At 42.1% G+C, this 14,247-nt stretch overlaps 1 protein-coding gene and 1 pseudogene across 4 annotated transcripts in view; one reads left to right on the top strand and one right to left on the bottom strand.

Moving 5' to 3' along the window:
- The window catches only part of LOC103347726 (dnaJ homolog subfamily C member 8 pseudogene), a 40,568-nt pseudogene extending 30,824 nt beyond the window's left edge, over positions 1–9,744 (top strand).
- Positions 1–14,247, bottom strand: part of EXOC6B (exocyst complex component 6B) — a 738,880-nt gene that overhangs the window by 616,647 nt on the left and 107,986 nt on the right. The window lies entirely within an intron of this gene.

The raw sequence follows: 14,247 nt of genomic DNA, 5'->3' as shown, positions 1-14,247 counted from the left end.
CACCTGGGGAAGCAGCAGAAGATGACCCAGGTGCTTCGGCCCCTGTACCCAACATGGGAGATCCAGAAGAAGCTCCAGGTTCCTGGCTTTGTCCTGCCTATTGCAGCCATTTAAGGAGTGAACCAGCAGATAGAAGATCTCTCTCCCTCTATCTCTGTAACTCTGCCTTTCAGATAAATAAAAAACAAAAGCAGAGGAGCTGAGACTTGAACCAGGCACTCTGATACAGGATGTAGGTGTACCAAACAGCAACCTAAGGTCTTGCCAAATGCCTGCCCAAATGATACTTTCTTAAAGGTAAGTTACAGTATGGAATATAAAACCACACCAAGTAAACTTTTTGTACTCTTTAAGAGTCATGAGTGTGTCTTATATTTTGAATGAATTTTAAATGATTTCATAACATCAGTCTTTGTTCATTTGAAAAATATTAGTTTACTGGATTATACAGATTCTTCAAATGCTGATATATTTCATTATATAATATCAAATAATCACACCCAGTTTCATAAGAAAGTGCATAGCTATGATCTTTAAGGGGGCAACAGGTCACCCTGAAAAATTATAAACAGGCAAAAACAGGAAAACACAGAAGTAGTATAAATTATAAACTGGTTATTCTGTAGAACACAATAATATGTATAAGACATTAAAATCTAATCATAATAAACAATATTACATGTCACCATGCACCAGAAAAGCTAAAATAAAAAAGCAATAACAACACCAAACTACTGGTGAGGATGGACCACTCATACCTTACCGATATGAATATAAAACAATATTGCCACTTGGACAAACAACTGCTAGTTTCTTAATAAAATAAACTATTTTTTTAAGACAAAGCAAGTACCAACCAGGCAATCCAACAACTGTACCCTTGGCATTTAGCCAAGAGAAATGACAACTTATGTTGAAAAAACTATATAAAACCTAAACACGAAGGTTCACAGCAGCTTTATTTGTAATAACCTATGACAGGTTCTTTCTCCTCCTGACACCAACTCTGCAGTGTCTTTTCTAGCAATAATTCCCTGATATCTACTGGTGTCCCACAATTCAATTCTATTCTGACAGTGTTGTAACTCCTAAGGGTTCCACAAGATTATCTCCACTTCAGATGCCAGTCATGAATTAACACTTTTGTTGTAACCCCCATGGTAATCACTAAGAAAATAAGTTAAAATATACAGTAAAAGAAAAGGAGAGAGATTCAAAATAACCCTAAAGAAGTTAGTGATGAAGATCAAAAAATGCCTAACAGGTGGAGTAGACTCGCTACTCAAGTCTAGGAGAAAATAGTTTTTAAAAAGTGGAAAGTGTGTACTCTCAGGGAAGAACCGGGGAGCAAACAGCAGAGGAAACTCTACATAAACTGGAGGAACACAGTGGACCTACGTGGAGGGCAAAGATACACACAACTTAGGACCCTACCAGCTGAGAGCCTCCACACCAGCATCGGACAGCAAGGTGAGACCAGACTGCAGCAGCCTAAGCCACTGTGGAAAAAGCTGCAGAAAGAGCCTAGAGGGAATCTAGCTTGAAGCCCCATAAGGGATAGTGTACCCACCAAACTAGAGGAGAAATAAGGGGGGGTATGTTTTCTCCCTCCCCAGTAATCCTGCAAAGGTGTGCTGTAGCAAGCTGACAGAGAGCAGGTGCCATTTTGTGCCAGCTCATGTCCACGACCAGCAAAAAGCCAAGAGGAGACTCCCAAGTCTGGTGCTCATGACTGTAGGAGGCTTGTGAGCCAGAACTGTGAAAACACTGAGGCTGCGGGCGATGACTCAGAGTATGGCTGGGACATTGGGCAGTCACTATGGGAGGCTCCACATGATCAGGGCTCCCTGGTTACCTGGTAAGAGACATTGCTAGGGAATCTTTGCTTATACTGAGGACTGCACAGGATCTTTGTGTGGTCCTTGTAGCAGAAGGGATGAATAATATCACTGGAGCCAGCACCCAGGCACTGGTCTCCTTTGAAGAGAGGAGCTCAGCTGAGTCTAGATCAACAGACAAGAAGAAGCTTCCTCTCTAATTAAAAAAGAGAGATTTACCACACCAAACCAGGGTGTGTCACCTCAGACACACCCTCCGATACACCCTTTACCCTGGAGCACTGAACAGAGCACCCTGGCCATTTCAACAACACACCTCTAGTTATTCCCTGAAAGCAGATACTCTACTAATCCAATCATAGTCCAAAGATAAAAGCAGCCACAGGAAAAAAATCAAAGAAACCAATGAATATCCCCGCAAATGCTAAACAACAAACACAACAATCCAAGAAACAAGAACAAGGAAGACAACATGACACCCTCAAAAGAACGTAACACCTCAATACTAGATTGTGAAGATTGAAGAAATGCCAGAAATGGAACTCAAGAAAATGATCATAGGATTACTTATAAGTAATCAGAAGCAAATGCATGCACTAATAAAATCCATGCATAACATGAAAGAAAATTTCTCCTACAAAATTGAGATCTTAAAGAGAAATCAAATGAAATCTTGGAAATGAAGAATTCAATAGAACAAATAAAAAATACAGTAAAGAGCCGTAACAACAGAATCGGTTAAGCAGAAGAAAGAATATCCGATTTAAAAGACAAAGCACAGGAAATTATACAGTCAGACCAAACACAAGAAGAAATTAGAAAACTAAAAAACACTGTTGGGAATCTACAGGATACTATCAAATAACCCAGCATATAGGTTCTACGAGTTCCTGAAGGCATGGAAAGGAAAAGGATTAGAAGGCCTTTTTAGTGAAATAATAATGGAAAATTCCTCCAATCTGGAGACAGTAAGGGGTATCCAAGTATAGGAAGCATATAGAACTCCTAATAGACATGACCAGAAAAGATCTTCACCACAACACATTGTAGTCAAACTCTCCACAGTAAAACCTAAAGAAAAGATTCTAAAATGTGCATGAGAGAAAGGCCAGATTACTTTCAGAGGATCTCCTATTAGGCTTATAGCAGACTTCTCATCAGAAACCCTACAGGCTAGGAGAGAATGGTGAGATAATCCAAGTCTTAAGGGAAAAAAAAAAACCTGTCAGCTCAGAATACTACACCCTGCAAAGTTCTCATTAATGAACAAAGGTGAAATAAAGACCTTCCATGAAAAACAGAAACTGAAAGAATCTGTCACCACCTGTCCAGCCCTGCAGAAGATGCTTAAGGATGTGCTGCACACAGAAACACAAAAACATGGTCATCACTAAGAAGAAAGTAAAGGAAGGAAAGCTCCAGGTAAAAGTACAAAGGAAATCCAAAGTAAAAAAGGGAATATTTATGGGAAAATGGAAGGGCAAAGTCGTTACTTATCAATAGTGACCTTGAATGTAAATAGCCTTAACTCTCCAGTTAAAAGACTGGCTGAATGGATTAAAAAACAAAACCCATCTATTTGCTGCCTACAAGAAACACATCTCACCAACAAAGATGCATGCAGACTGAAAGTGAAAGGATGGAAAAAGATATTCCATGCTAACAGAAAACAAAAAAGAGCTGGTGTAGCCCTTCTAATATCAGACAAAATAGATTTTAACACAAAAACTGTTAAAAAAGACAAAGAAGGACACTATGTAATGATTAAAAGATCAATCCAACAGAAATAGGTGACTATTATAAACGTATATGCACCTAATCACAGGGCAGCTGGCTATTTAAAAGAAATGTTAAGAAATCTAAAGGGAGACACAGAATCAAAAACAATAGTAATTGGAGATTTCAGTACCCCACATTCAGCAATGGACAGATCAATCAGACAGAAAATCTGCAAGGAAACAGCAGTTAATCACCACTATAGGCCAAATAGACCTAACAGGTATCTACAGAACTTTTCATTTTACAGTTGCAGAATACACATTGTTCTCACTCATGCAAGGAACTTTCTTTAGGATTGACCACATGCTAGGCCATATAACAAGACTCAGCAAATTCAAAAAAATCAAAATCATACCATGCATCTTCTCAAACCACAATGCAATGAAGCTGGAAATCAGCAACTCAGGAATCTCTAGAACATATGCAAACACATGGAGACTGAACAACATGCTCCTGAATGAACAGTGGGTCATAGAAGAAATCAAAAGAGAAATAAAAATTTCTGGAAACAAATGAAGATGACAACAAAACATATCAAAACTTATGGGATTACTTTGTGTGTCTGTGTGGGTGCAAACTGTTGAAATCTTTACTTAGTAAAGAGTTGATCTTCTATATATAAAGATAATTAAAATTAATCTTAGGGGCCAGCTCTGTGGTGCAGGTTAATCCTCCGCCTGCAGCACTGGCATTCCACATGGGTGCCGGTTCTAGTCCCAGCTGCTCCTCTTCCAATCCTTCTCTCTGCTATGGCCTGAGAAAGCAGTAGAAGATAGCCCAAATCCCTGCACCAACATGGGAGACCAGGAAGAAGCACCTGGCTCCTGGCTTCAGATCAGCACAGCTCTGACCATTGCAGCCATCTGGGGAGTGAACCAATGGAAGGAAGACCTTTCTCTCTGTCTCTCCCTCTAACTGTCTGTAACTCTACCTTTCAAATAAATAAATAAAATCTTTTTTAAAAAAATGAATCTTAATGAATAATGGGATGGGAGAGGGAGTAGGAGGTGGGACAGGAGTTGGGATGGGAGGGCGGGTATGGAGGGAAGAACTGCTATATTCCAAAAGCTATACCTAAGAAATTTATATTTATTAAATAAAAGATTTCTAAAAAAGAGAGATGTTTTAAGAAATAACAACATATCCAACTATATTCTATCTGTAAAAGATCCCTTTAAATGCAAGGATACAAATGGGTCGAAACTGAAAGGACAGAAACAGATATTCTAACCAAACAGTAACCAGACGATTAAGTAGATATGGAGCAGGTATTGTGGTACACCTGGTTAAGTGGACTCTTGGGATACACATATCCCATATCAGAATGCCTGGGATTGAGTCCACCTCTGCTTCCAGTCCAGCTTCCTGCTAACGAGTACCCCACAAGGCAGCAGATAGTGGTTCGAGTGATTGGGTCTCTGCCACCTACATGGGAGACCTGAATAGAGTTCCTAGCTTCTTGTTTCAGCCTAGCTCAGCCCCAGCTGTTGTAAGAATTTGAGAAGTGGAAGAGCTGATAAAAGATACCTCTCCCTCTCTCTTTCTTTCTCCCTCTCCCTCTCTCTCTCTGTCTACCCCCTTCCCCCTTCCAACTCCCACTCTTTGACTCTCAAATAAATAATAAACTTTCAAAAAAAGATTAACTGGACAAACCAAAATAAAGCTAGAATTGGATAATCTTAAAGACAAAAATAGGTTCCAGGGGAAAAGGACTTTATGTAATTAAAAAATGAGCAGTCCACCAACAAGATAAGACAATTATGGGGCCAGCACTGTGGCACAGCGAGTTAACACCCTAGCCTGAAGCGCCGGCATCCCATATGGGCACTGGTTCTAGACCTGTTTGCTCTACTTCTGATCCAGCTCTCTGCTATGGCCTGGGAAAGCAGTGGAGGATGGCCCAAGTCCTTGGGCCCCTGCACCCGCATGGGAGACCCAGAAGTAGCTCCTGGCTTCGGATCGGCGCAGCTCCGGCTATTGTGGCCAATTGGGGAGTGAACCATCGGATGGAGGACCTCTCTCTCTCTCTCTGACTCACCTCTCTCTGTGCAACTCTGACTTTTGAATAAATAAATCTTTAAAAAATATGACAATTATGAAATATAAACAAAATAGTGGTAGTATGTCTATCATCTCCATTTCACAGGTTCAGAGAACCAGGACTCAACCTCTTAATTTGCTTTCTAGAATAACGTACTTGCCTACAAGAGGAATAGAATCAACTCTATGATGCCTTAACAGGTAGGAATCAACATACCTTACACTAGTTACAGAAGAAAAAACATGCTATTTTATAGGCCCTGGTAAATCTTTAGCCCACTTATGCCAAACAGTCATCCTTGTAATTCAGGAAAGGGTTATATTAATCTCATTCATTCAAGCTAAGAGCTGTAAATCATGACTCAGATTTGCTGTTAGTCATGTCCCATTCCTTCTTAAACATCACACATTGTGGTTAAGACAATCATACTGAAGTAAGGTTTTTCCCAAAACACCATGTTTCACAAGAAAGTTAAAAACACCAATGAACTCCAAAAAAAATTTTTAAGGTTTTTAGTTCTCTAAAAACTGCTAAAGTTCACAAGTACAATACATCAAAGAAACAGATTAGTTAAGCAGGAAAAAAGTATGTGCACCTGTCTAAATGTTACATTATCAACATAAATAAGTAAATATGTACAAAAATAACATAAGTTGTATAATAATAATATTAACATGTATTCCATGTTTAATAGTTATAAAGGATTGCCCCAAACACTTTTTAGGTATAATCTTGCTTAATCTCAAACCATCCTCAAAGCACAGGATAGTTGTTAACACTATCTTCATTTCACATACAAAGAAAATGAGTCAAAGATAAGATAAACTACTCAAGTAGAAAGCGAGTGTGTAGAGCCATGATCTAGGTTTAAGTATACAAGGAATCTCATCTGCATCCATTTTTCTATCTGCCACTCTATAAATCATAAAGTATATGCGTGCTACCAGTACATGTTATATAAACATATATATTAAAACTTGGCCGGCGCCACGGCTCAATAGGCTAATCTCCACCTAGTGGCACCAGCACACTGGGTTCTAGTACCGGTCGGGGTGCCGGATTCTGTCCCGGTTGCCCCTCTTCCAGGCCAGCTCTCTGCTGTGGCCCAGGAAGGCAGTGGAGGATGGCCCAAGTGCTTGGGCCCTGCACTCGCATGGGAGACCAGGAGAAGCACCTGGCTCCTGCCTTCGGATCAGCGCGGTGCGCCGGCCGCAGCGCGCCAGCCGTGGCAGCCATTAGAGGGTGAACCAATGGAAGAGGAAGATCTTTCTCTCTGTCTCTCTCTCTCACTATCCACTCTGCCTGTCAAAAAAAAAAAAATATATATATATATATATATTAAAACTTGCTGCCTATATACAAAATATAATTATGTAAATTATAAATATGTTAGTTATGAAAAAACATACATATGCATGTGTGTTTTCTAAATACACTAAAGGTATGTTAAGGGGCCAGTGTTGTGGTACAGCAGGTTAAGCTGCTTCCTGCAACACCAGCACCTCCTATGAGCATTGCTTTGAGTCCCAGCTGCCCCACTTACAAGCCAGCTCCCTGCAAATGCACCTGGGAAAGCAGTGGAAGATGGCACAAGTGCTTGGGTTCCTGCTAACCAAATGGGAGACCTAGATGGAGTCCCAGGCTACTGGCTTTGGCCTGGCCCAGCTCTGGTTATTGTGGCCATTTGGAGAGTGAGCCAGCAAAAGAAAGATGCTTTTCTCTCTCTCTCTCTCTCTCTATATATATATATCGATACATAGATATATAGATATTCCCCCAAGTGCTTGGGCCCTGCACCAGCATGAGAGACCAGGAGAAAACACCTGGCTCCTGGCTTCGGATCCGCACGGCGCGCCGGCCGCAGCACACCAGCCATGGCGGCCATTTTGGGGGTGAACCAATGGAAGAGGAAGACCTTTCTCTCTGTCTCTCTCTCACTGTCTAACTCTGCCTGTCAAAAGTAAAAAAACAAAAAAATAAAAATAAACAAGGGACCAAATGTGGGTCAATTATAATATTTCTTGTCCCTGGGGACACAGGAATTAGATCTTGTCTACCAGGTGAGAAATCAGATGCTTTTCCCAGGATTTGAATAACTAAGGTTGATTTAAAAAAAGTATGCCTTTCTTCTTTGGCCTCAGACACGACAATGGAAGTCTAGATTGTTAGTTTTGGGTTCCCTGCTGCATGGGTAAATCTGTCTATTTCAGGACAGGATGAAGACAACACAGGAAAATACCATAAAAGAGATGGAAAAAAAAAGGAAAACTTGGGAAAAAGAAGAGACCTTCTGGTCAGCATGAGTCCCTGTTGAAATCTTACCTAATACCAGCTTCATCCTCTGTTTTCAGATGATTGATATAAGCTAATAAACTTTTGTTTGTTTGTTTGTTTGTTTGTGGACAGGCAAAGTTAGACAGTTAGAGAAAGAGACAGAAAGAAAGGTCTTCCTTCCGTTGGTTCACCCCCAAAATGGCCGCTACGCTGATCTGAAGCCAGGAGCCAGGTGCTTCCTCCTGGTCTCCCATGCAAGTGCAGGGCCCAAGCACTTGGGCCATCCTCCACTGCCTTCCCAGGCTACAGGAGAAAGCTGGACCAGAAGAGGAGCAACCGGGACAGAACTGGCGCTCCAACCGGGACTAGAACCCGGAGTACCAGTGCCCCAGGTGGAGGATTAGCCTAGTGAGCTGCGGCACCAGCCTGTTTAAGTTCATTCACACTGAGTTTCTGTTACTTGCAATCAGAGAGACTCAACAACTACAAACATGTATTATTTTTACAAACAGAAAAAAAAAAAGAAGGTAATATATTGCCTATATTTTTTTTAAATGATCTGAATATAACATGGCGTGCCTTGGCTCCCCATTCACCTAGGACTTTATTCAGTTGGGGGTGCTGGGAGAATAGAGATTTCAATCAGTGGAAAGTCCTTAGGTCACTGGGTGAGCGCCCTTGGAAGGCAGTTCTCACAAGGTTGGTTACAAAAGCCAAGTTGGAACCAGCCACTCTCTCTCGGCTTGCTGGTAACCAGATGATCCTTCACACACATTCAGCCACTACCATCCTCCAGATTCACCAGATGGTCCAACAATGGGGCCTACCCGGTCTTGGCAAATGAACCTCCAAACTGTGAGCCAAAATAAATCTCCTTCCTTCATTAGTAGCTTCTCTCGGGTTTCTTCCTCTCCAACCAAGGAAACTTTTTGAATACTATAAACAGTAAACAGCCTGATAAATGGTCAGCATGGGTGAGATGTTGCTACTGTGTCAAACAAGTCCAAAATTTCCATGGCTTAAACAGGATGTATTCCTTGCTGATGGAATCCGTCCAATGTGGTCAGCAGGATGCTCTGCTTACAAGGCTCTCACTGCAGGTAGTAGCCAATTAACTGGAGCAGTAGTCAGCCAACTTTTTCTATCAATGGCCAGATAATAAACATTTCCAGTTAGAAAACCCAGCGATTGGTTCCAACATGCAAAAACCAAATCAAAAGATTGACCTGTCCTGGTTCCTCCTACTTCAATTTGAACCCATTTGAGGTTCTTTGGAGAGATCCTGAAGTGAGAGATGAAAAAATTTAAAAAGAAGATTTCAGCAATTATCCGTATTGATGCATCCTAACAAAAATTAAGATGAGCTCACAGAGCACAAAATGCTTTTGAAGCTATGGACAGAGCTTACATGTTGGGTCAGATACAAAAGAAGATGGTCCTGTATATCATTCAAACAGGAAAAGAGTATGTGGAACACATGGCAAAAGAGGGGGAAAATAACAGTGAAAGAAAAAGGAAAACCTACAAATGTATTGGACGATGATCCTGAGATGCCCAAACAAAAAGTCTATAAATAAACCATGAAGCTCTGCTGAGCCAGAAACTAAAAGGAAAGAAAGAGGAGTCAAAGAGATGATGAAAGGAAAGGACAAAGGGAAGAAGAGATGAAAACTCAAGAAACAGCTGAGCAAGAGAGGGAATGGCAGGAAAACTTTGAGGAAAGTCGATGCTCATGGGGACAGTCATGACTTCCAAGCAAACACAAAGAGGAAGAAAGAAGAAAATCAGACCATCCTGAGACCACGGAAGTAAAAATGAAGTAGCATGAGTGACTGCTTGTGGTCACAGCCTCAGGAACTTCCCCCAGCTGTCTCCTGGCCCACTTTGTAGGACTCATTCTTTCCAACATAAAATGGTATATTTTTTGAGTTAATTTTGTATTCAATATAATTTAGTATCAATTAGAGTAATTCTTTCATACACTGAGATGAGGGGTTCAGTTTTTAAAAAGACCTTCTCCCTAACACCCCATGCCTAGAACAACCAGGACGGCAAGTACCACTGTGGGCACTGCCCTCCCTTTTACAGCCTGTAACTTAATGCTTCCTACTTCACTGGATAGTGATGGTTAGAAACTTTGCATATGGTTTGTGGAAATCATCCAATTAAGCATATTGCTTAGAAATAAATACCCAGTGAAAATACAAGTGGGACATTGAATGTGCATGAGCCTAGCACACTAGCATTAACATTTCAACATACATCCTTCAGGAACACCAACAATCTCCCCAGATCCCTACGGCTGTCTGGCAGAAGCCTGAGCAAGGTACAACCTCATTCTCTGCTTTAGTTTTCTCCGTAGATCCTCATGTCAGCTCTTTCTCCAGGATACAGAAATGAGTCATACCCTCCTCCTTGATTTCCTGATTTAGGTTCTTTTATGGCTGATTCTGGGTGTGGTACCATGTTTGGCACTCTCTCTTCTAAGAAGGCTGATGTGGTGAAATTCAGCTGTATTGAGGCTGGTTTGCCCAGTAACTTCCTACTGCTTATTAGAATGAGCAAGTGTACACACATAACTACAAGTTTTATACTGATTAGCACTACAGAGCACCCTAAAATTCCAGAGGACCTGAGACCCTGTCAACTATTTTTCATTCTTTTTAATATTTATTTTATTTATTTAAGATTTATTTATTTATTTGAAAGGCAGAGTTCAGAGAGGCAGAAGGAGAGAGAGAGAGAGATCTTCCATTTGCTGGTTCACTCTCCAAATGACTGCAACAGCTGGAGCTGCGCTGATCCGAAGCCAGGAGCCAGGAGCTTCTTCCAGGTCTCCCACACGGGTGCAGGGGCCCAAGGACTTGGGCCATCTTCTATTGCCTTCCCAGGACATAGTAGAGAGCTTGATCGGAAGTGGAACAGCCAGGACTTGAACCAGCACCCATGTGGGATGCCAGCACTGCAGGCAGTGGCTTTATCCACTATGCCACAGCACCAGTCCCAGATTTATTTTACTTATTTGAAATACAGGGTGACAGAGAGAAACAAGGAACGACAGAGAGATATATTCCATATACTGGTTCATTCCCCAAATGGATGCAATGACCAGAGTTGAGCCAGGCAAAAGACAAGATTCTGGAACTCCATCTGAATCTCCCACATGGGTGGCAGGGGCCCAAGCACTTGGGTCATCTTCTTCTGATGCTTTCTTGTACATTAGCAAGGAACTGAATCAAAAGTGGAGCAGTCAGGACACAAACCAGTGCTCTAATACAGTATGTCAGTATTGCAGGCCATAGCTTAACCTGCTGCATCACAATGTCATCCCCCCACCAACTATTTTTTCTAAGAAGCAGTATTGACAAGTACCACTCAGACTGCCAGTCATGTCATACTAAAATAATATATCCAACTACAAAATGTCAAAAGCATCATTGTACATGAGATTTCTAATTCAAATGTACTATCATCATAGTGGCCTGAAAATAACATTGTGTCTTTCAATTCAAATACACAGGGACACATTCAGTCAGCTTCATAACCTCCTCTAGCAGTATGTGGCTTTGAGCAACTTATTTATCTGGACCTCACTCCCCCTGGCTGTAAAATGAGGATACCAGCATCTGTAAGAGCACTGTTATAGAATGAAATCGTTAGGCTGAAATGAGCACTCATATTGATACAGGTAGTACCATACAGTAATTGCTAGTTTCTGTCTACCTCACCCCTCCCCATACCTAGGAAAACACAAGGGTATTTCAAGTAATCTATTGAATAATGGGATTAAAAATAAGGCTATTTCTGTGCAACAAATATTTTGAAACCCATGCACAGCTTTTTCAGAATACACATTTTTCATGAACTTTTTGAAAACCCTTTCCTATGTATAGATTTCAAAAATGCTTCCTACCAGAATCAACTTCTCTTTTAATTCCATTGTCTAGGAGCATTTTAAGTACTTTCATATGATGGAAAAGTTTGGGAGACAGAATAGGACAGGTATGAAAGGTAGGAAGGGTTGGTTTGCTGGGGCACAGCTTGGAGATACTGGAGCTCTTGACAACAACTCTTGAGTTTAACATGAATTATTATTATCAGTCTCCTATTTCTTCATTTTGGCTATGCCTTCCAAGTTCCTAAAAGGTCTAATTATATGAATCTGTTTATATCATGATTAATGTTAACATAAGTAATAAAACTGGTTCATTTTCTGACACAGACAAATATGAGGAGATGGAGTTGTGGCACAGCAAGTTAAATTCCCACCTGTGATGCCAGCATTCCATATATAAGCACTGGTTCAAGTTCTGGCTGTCCCACTTCCAATCCAGCTCCCTGCTAATGCGCCTGTGAAAGCAGAGGAGAATGGCCCAAATATCTGGACCCCTGCCACTCACCTAAGAGACTTGGATGGAGTTCCTAGCTCCTGCTTCAGCCTGGCCCAACCCTGGCCATTGCAGCTATTTGGGAAATGAATCAAAGGATGGAATCTCACTCTCCTGCTCTCCTCCTTCCCTCTTTCTCTCCCTGCAGGCCTCTATGTAACTCTGCCTTTCAAATAAATAAATCAATCTTGGGGTGGGTGTTGTAGCCTAGCAGGTTATGTTGCCACCTGCAGCTCTGACATCCCATATGGGTGCTGGTTCATGTCCTGGCTGCTCCACTTCTGATCCAGCTCCCGGCTAATGGCTGGGAAAAGCAGTGGAAGATGGCCCAAGTGTTCAGGCTCCTACCACCCATGTGAAAGACCTGGATGAAACTTTGGCTCCTGGCTTCTGGCACCTGGCTCCTGGCTTTAGCCTGGCCCTGGCTGTTGCAGCCATCTGCGGAGTAAATGGAAGATGGATGGATCGATTGATCGATTGATCTCTCTCTCTCGCCTCCCCCCACCTCCTACTCTCCCTTTCTCTCAGTAACTCTTTCAAAATAAATAAATATCCAAATATTTTTAAAAATCTTAAAAACAAAAGAAAGCAAATGTGAAAATCAGAAGAACTACTAACTGATAAGCTCCCAAACATATAATAAAAATTAATTTGAAATACAGAGGGGAAAATGTGTATTGATAAAATGAATGTGATAAAAATGTTAATGAATTATTGAATCTAGATGGTAGTTCTATTTTTCTGTAAGTTAGGAATTTTTCTTTTTATAAAGTTGGAACAGAAGACAGAACAGAATTTGACATAGTCATACACTAACACTTCCAGAGTTTAAAAAAAAAAAAGTCCTGTTTATACCACTTAAGAGAAAACAATGCCTCCCTGATTTTTTTCTCTCTTTTCATAAATTTTATCAAGTCTTCCCTAGATCTCCCCCCCCCCACCCCCACCCCAGATAAGGCTGCCCCAGTCAAGGGAATGCACAGAGCTGATTAGGAAAAAGAATCCTCACCTGGCCATAAATGCCCCTCCTCTATCCATCAGCAGAAAGGACAGGACTGCTCTGCTGAGGGCACTCCCAGTCACAAAAACACCTCCAACTCCAAGGAAATAGAATCATAAATGTTTTAAAAATCCAAGAAGAGGCCGGTGCCGTGGCTCACTGGCTAATCCTCTGCCTGCGGCGCCGGCACCCCAGGTTCTAGTCCCAGTTAGAGCACCGGATTCTGTCCCAGTTGCTCCTCTTCCAGTCCAGCTTTCTGTTGTTGTGGGGAGCAACCCGGACTAGACTAAGTTACTGGAATTAAGACTTATTCTATGCATCTGCTCTCCCACAATATGGCGCTGAGAAGGGAAAAACAGCTTCTACACAGCTGCCTCCAGTTCAACCAATAAACTGTAGGACCTGCTCCTGATTGGAGGAGAGCAGCGTACTCAGCGTGTGGGTAGCAGAGTTGGGATTGGTGGAAGAGGACTATAAAGGAGGAGAGAGACAACATGCACCAGGAACATCTAAGGGGAACATCTATCTGAAGGAACACCTGTGCAGCCCCCGAGAGAGCCGGCCGGCGGTGTGCCGCTCCCCTGCGGAAGTGGGGAATGTGGCAGGGGGAACCGCCCTTCCACGGAGGTGGAAGGGACAGTAGCCAACCCGGGAAGAACCAGCAGCAAACCCGGGGAGGGCCGAGCAGACAGAAGAACAGCGCAGGGTCCTGTGTCGTTCCTCCACGAAGAGGGGGAGCGACAGTTGTGACCCAGGAAGGCAGTAGAGGATGGCCCAAGCGCTAGGGCCCTGTACCCGCATGAGAGACCAGGAGGAAGCACCAGGCTCCTGGCTTCAGATCAGCACAGCTCACCGGCAGTAGCAGCCATTTGTGGGGTGAACCAATGGAAAAAGGAAAACCTTTCTCTGTCTCTCTCTTTCTCACTA

Source organism: Oryctolagus cuniculus, chromosome 2 (genome assembly GCF_964237555.1).
Source record: "Oryctolagus cuniculus chromosome 2, mOryCun1.1, whole genome shotgun sequence".
Classification (NCBI taxonomy): Eukaryota; Metazoa; Chordata; class Mammalia; order Lagomorpha; family Leporidae; genus Oryctolagus; species Oryctolagus cuniculus.
The sequence above is the reverse complement of the archived record's forward strand: the minus strand, read 5'-3'. Positions and strand labels throughout refer to the sequence as shown.